This window comes from Penaeus monodon, chromosome 18, assembly GCF_015228065.2.
Source record: "Penaeus monodon isolate SGIC_2016 chromosome 18, NSTDA_Pmon_1, whole genome shotgun sequence".
NCBI lineage: Eukaryota > Metazoa > Arthropoda > Malacostraca > Decapoda > Penaeidae > Penaeus > Penaeus monodon.
Window position 1 is genome coordinate 48672737 of NC_051403.1, and position 6262 is coordinate 48678998.

The following is a 6262-nucleotide window of genomic DNA, read 5'->3' on the forward strand; positions in this document are numbered from 1 at the left end:
TCATTTCATTATCATTCTCTTCTCATTATAATTATATTAGTATTATTATTTACTATTATTATCTCATAATCATTATCATATAATTATTATTATGTTATTATTAGCGTTAGTATTATTATTGATCATTATCATTATTATATTATTAGCATTATTGAAAAAGTTTTTTTAGTCTAATTAAATACAAACACGAGTCAATACAGCGACCTAGGGTGATTGAATTGTTTGAGTATGAACATTAACATAAATATGCGAAAACAGCAGACAATTACATTAACAAACATCCACGCCAACAGTCCAATTCACGAACACAAAAATACTTCAGATCGATAAGCTTTCTGAGAACAGCGCTTGCTGTTTAAAACTATTTTTTTTTCTTCTTCCAATTTTTGATTTCCCAGGTATTTGTTCTAAGAAAACTTATCAGTACCTTTTTTTATAAGCCAGGAGCTCCAATAACAACAGGCAAAGTTTTGTTTTTAAAAAGCAACATCTTTTCCACCTTATTTCAAGTCTTTATACTTTGATATCTTTTCGAACACTTTCGCAGAGACGTTTCTGTCTGAAGGGATGTCATATCTATAACACAGGCAAGTAGGTTTATTTTGCTCCTTGACGATATCTGGACGATTTGCCTGGTATAGTACGATCTGTGTGAATTGGAAAGTCCCCACAGATGTAGATCTTACCTTCAGTAACTGGCTCGGAATGCGTTCGTACCTTTTATCTAGCATCCGATAGAAAAGGACGCGTGCAGATCTCAATGCAGGTACTGCCCACCTGTCTGGCGATTGTTTTATACTCATTCGGTGTTTAATTGAGCAACAGACACAAGGTGTCAACGTCTCAGCCCTTGTCTTCACAAAACCTACACTTTGAGTTCAGTTCCATTGTGACAGAATGTTAGCTTGATAGTTTCTGGGAAATAAACTTTGATCTTGGGCTGCACAGGAATAGATTATATTATTATTATATTGTTGTCACTATTATCATTATTATATTATCATATCATTTATTATTATTATTTTCATTGTCATTATTATTATTATTATTATTATTATTATGTTATTAGTATAGTAATATTATTGTTATTATTAATATTATCATATTTCATGTGTTATTATTCAATATTATCGTTATAATCATCATATCATTATGTCTATTGTCATCAATATTATCATTAATGTTATATACTCATATTATTATTTCTGATTTATTGTTATGATATTATGGGTATATTATTTATTATTATTATTATCATTAGAATTATATTATCATTATCATTATTATACTATCATTGTTATATATTGTTTTGATATTCACTCCAGTACTATCGTGATTATCATCATCATCATTATGTCTATTGTCATCAAATATTATCCTTAATGTTATATAATCATTATTATTATTTATGACTTGTTATTGTTATGATTATTATGGTTATTATTATTTATTATTATTATTATTATGATAATTTTATTATCATTATCATATTACTTTATCATTGTTATCATTATGGTATTGATATCCACATCATTACTATTTCTTCGATCATTAACGTTATTATCAAGATTACTATTTTGCTTATTATCAAGATCATCATATCATCCTCTTATTATATTTATAATAATGATAATACAATAATGAATATTATCATTATCGTACTCATCTATTCATTACCTCATTCATTATCACTACGATTATTATTATTTACTGCCATCAATGAGTTCATCATAATCATCACCATCATCAATACTATCGTGATCATCATCCCGTAACTTTTTTTATTTTTTATTTCTTTTTAATTATCATTTTTTAAAATCAAATATAAATATAAATACTTTTCACTTTAAGGATGCAAATGCCCAAGTAGTTTTATTCATAATGAAAAAAAAAGTAGGCCTACAATATCTCAAGTACAAATATAAATGTATTTAATCCTCCCCATGCTCTAACTATCGTAACCATCGCCTTCATCATTCCTTCCAGCTTTTTTTTTCATGTGGGAAAGGGGGAAGGGGGGGGGGGGAGGGAGGCTGCAGGGTTGGCGAGCGGAAGGGAGAGATAATCAGTTTTTGACCTCCCCCCCCCTATCCCCCGAGAGAGAGAGAAAAAAAAATTAGGAGAATGATTAAAACTACGATTAGTGTTCTTTAGGTGTAATTTAGACCAAAAAAAATCGTGTGGGTGTGGTCCTTTTAGTGGGGAGAGGGAGGGGGCATGCCAGCTCAGATCCCCAACCCACGACCCCAGATCATGATCACATCCATATCATATCATCACTAGCACCCTATCATCATTATCCGATTGTGAGTAATTCAAGCTTTTAGCGTCGCGACAAAGCTGAGGAAATAAATTACTGCATATTTATAAACCAATGATTTGTTCATCATTTGGACGCTGTCTGTTTCCTGCGCGGCTGAACTTAGGTTAGCGACCACGGTTCCAAACTTTTCGGCGAGGGTGGGAGAAGAATTACTCTTTTGTTTTTGCTTGTCTGTTTGTTTGTGTGTCTCTTCATCCCTTTTTTTCTCTCTCTCACTTTCTCTCTCTCTCTCTCTCTCCCTCTCTCTCTCTCTATCTCTCTCTCTCTCTCTCTCTCTACTCTCTCTCTCTCTCTCTCTCAATCCATCTGTCTTAATTCCATAAAAATAAAAAAGAACACACACACACACACACACACACAATCTATATATATTATAATATATATATATATATATATATATATATATATATATATAGATATATCTAATACACTCTTTCTTTCCCTCTCTTCTCTTCACTTGGTGTCAGCTTATTAATTTCTTTTATTTTTCTATTTTTTGGCACAAACGTCTGAAAAGGTTTTCAATCCTGGAATAAGATCGGGAACCATAATGAAGCAATTTTCTTGTTTACTTTACTTCTAACTGAAATTACACACAGAATACGGTATATTGAACGTAATAAAAGGAAGAAAAAGAAAGCAAAAAAACTTAACCCGAAAGTCGTCGCCAGGAAAGAATCGTCTGGCATTGGACGTGGATCATTTCAGTAGGCAATTATTGTTCTTTTGTTTAAAGAGGATTATTTGAGATCATACTAATGGTACTCGTAGATTTCGTATATAAACGCTAATCTTAGGATTTAAAAACTTTTTTTTTTTTTCGAACGAACGAAATTGCTGTTTTAAGCCTTAATTATGTGTTATCTATGGTTACCATACGTCAAAGTCTTTTTATGGATTTTTTAAATTTATTTTTTATTTATTTATTATTTTTTAGTCTTCAGGTTATGCCGAGGGAAACTTTTGGCGATTACTGAAGGATCCAGCATTTTAACTGTCATAGTTTTAAAAATGTGTGTGGGTATGTGTTTGCATGTGTGTGTGTGTGTGGGTTGGTGGGTGTGTGTGTGTGTGTGTTGTGTGTGTGTGCGCGTGCGTGCGTGCGTGCGTGCGTGCGGTGGTGTATGTGTATGTGTGTGTGTATGGTGTGTGTGTGTGTGTGTGGTGTGTGTGTGTGTGGTGTGTGTGTGTGTGTGTGTGTCGCGTGCTTGTGATGGTGTGCGTGTGTGGTGTGGTATGTAGTATGTGTATGTGTGTGTGTAAGTGTGTAAGTCTTTTTCCCTTCCCCTTTTCGTTTCCTCTCTTCCCTTCTACTATCCGCATAGTGAAAGGAATAAGGCGAAACTTTACAAACCCGAACAGCCTGGGGGAGCAGGGCACAGGGCGTTACCCTGTTGAGTTGGTTAGCCTGAGGATGGGACTGTTTTGTCTCCAAAGTACACTAAGCTTAACTCATGGCCAGTAATGAAGGTTTGTGCCGTTTTTGAGAGTCATGAGGCCTTGTTCATTTATCGAACAGCCCGCTGGTTTCATAATCTCTCTGTGACCACGACTCTGAACACTGCTACTGTTACTGTTATTCCCTCCTCAGTGCTTACTTTCACGTCAGTCAAATCCGAATCAACCCAGGTCATTAGGCAACCGCCAGGAGACGTTCCTCCTCTCCCAACACTCGGTTTACTTCACTCTTGCATTTTTTTTTTTCCAAAAACATCATCAAACTAATCCATCCTCCCTCTTCATCATCTACTCCTTCCTCCCCCTTCATCATCTACCCTTTTCTCACCCTTCATCATCTACCCCATCCTCCCTCTAATCATCTCCCTCCCTCCCCTCATAATCTACCCTCATCCCTCTTCATCAATTACCCCATCCTCTCTCTTCATCATCTACCCGTTCCTCCCCTTCATCATCTCCCCCCTTCCTCCCCCTCATATCTACCCCAACCCTCCCTTACTTACATCTCTACAACCATATTATCCTTCTCTCAGCACTACTCAATCTGCCACACGTTCCTACCCCCCCCCCAATACCTACAACACCCCCCCTCCTCCACAAACACCTTGAACACATATTTACTCTGTTTACACCACGTTTACCCAAGCCAAAATGGGCTCGATTTCGTGATTCCCTTCATAAGCCCCTACGCTGTCAACGTGCTTTCAATAATGTTCGAAGACAAGGAGGATGCGGAGGAAACTTTTGCCGTTGGGTATCGATTTTTTTGTGCGTGTTATGGTGTGGGTTGCGATAAGAGAGGGAGGGAGAGGAGAGAGGAGAGAGTAAAGAGAGAGGGAGAGGGGAGGTAGGTGGAAGGAAAGTAAGGAGAGAGAAGAAGGAGAGGAAGAGAAGGAGAGGAGGGGGAGGGGAGGAGAGGCAGCAGGGAGAGGGAGAGGGGAGAAGAGAAAGAGAAAGAAAAAGAGAGAGAGAGAGAGAAGAGAGAGAGAGGAGAGAGAGAGAGAGAGAGAGAGAGAGATGAGAGAAAAGAGGTAGTATGCAGTATTAAACATTTTTGGGAGGGGAGTGACATTTTTCGATATCTATAGAGGAAAACAAATGAAAACAAAAACAATTAAATACAAAATAAAATATAGATTTTTTGTAAGTTTGTATGGATAGAAACAAAGAATCAGATACTATAACATTTATTATCCACATTTTACACTTTCGCATTTGAAAAAGAAAAATGAAGCAATAAATAAAAATATGATAAAATAATTCGATAAAGTCACAAGAAGCGAACCAAATGACCATCGAGATGGTCGAGTACAACCAACATACACATCTTTTTCCTCCCGCGGCTTGCCCCCCCTCCCCCCTCCAATTCCTGTTCGTTGTTGTCATGGGGGAGGGGGGGGTAGTAGGGAGACAGAGATGAGGCCTAATGTCAAGGGATCAGCCTGCCTTGGACCAGCCCGCGACCTTTTAACTAACAAAAAAAAAAAACAAAAAAAAAAAAAAAAAAAAAAAAAAAAAAAAAAAAAAAAAAAACCGCCTTTATCTTTTTTCCTCTTTCAGCCTTCTCTGTCCATTATCCTAATCGTTAATCATTTTTACCCTTTCACGAAAATTTACATAGGAATATGTCCTTGGTTGTCGAGACATTTGTTGTCTGCCATTAACCGCGGATTCGTAGAGCGTCACGGACGCGGAACAGCGACGGAGGTCACGGCGGGAGGTCAGGCAGGACGGCGCGAAAAAAGCCTCGTTCTGGGTGGCGGGGGGGCGGGGGGAGCGGAACGCTGACCTTGTATGCAGTGGGAATGGCTTTGGGACACGCGCATGTCGGTCAGCTGCGCGGCCTAAGCAAGGACTCGCGAAACCAGCATTGCTTTGTTGTTGTGAAGGGGGGTGGGGTTTGTGGTTATTTACTGTTGTTTATATCCTTTTTAGTGGGGGGGGGTGGAAAGGAAGGGGTGCATGCGTGTTAGTGGTTGATGAATGTGCGTTGTGATGTGTGTGTTTGTGTGTGTGTGTGTGTGTGTGCGTTTGTGTGTGTGTCGTGTGTGCGGTGTGTGTGTGGTTTGTGTGTGTGTGTTTGAATGACATTTGTACTTTGCGTATGTGTGTACAATTTCTATAAAATGAATCCATAAGAAAAACACGTATGTCTCAGGGTTTGGTAATCTAATGGATACAAAAACACTGATCCCCGACCCCGACTTCCTTCATTAATTATTCTCCTTCTCTTTTTCTTTCTTTTTCTTTTTCTTCTCTTCTCTTCTCTCTACTTTTCTTTCTTTTTCTTTCTCTTTTTTTTCTTTTTCTTTCCTTCTTTCTCTTCTTTTCTCTTCTCTTTCTCTTCCTCTCTCTCTCCTCTCTCTCTTCTCTCTCTCCTCTCTCTCTCTCTCCTCTCTCTCTCTCTCCTCTCTCTTTCTCCCTCTCCCTCCTTCCCCCTCCCTCCTTCCCTTTCCTCTCTCCTCTCCCATCCCACCACAC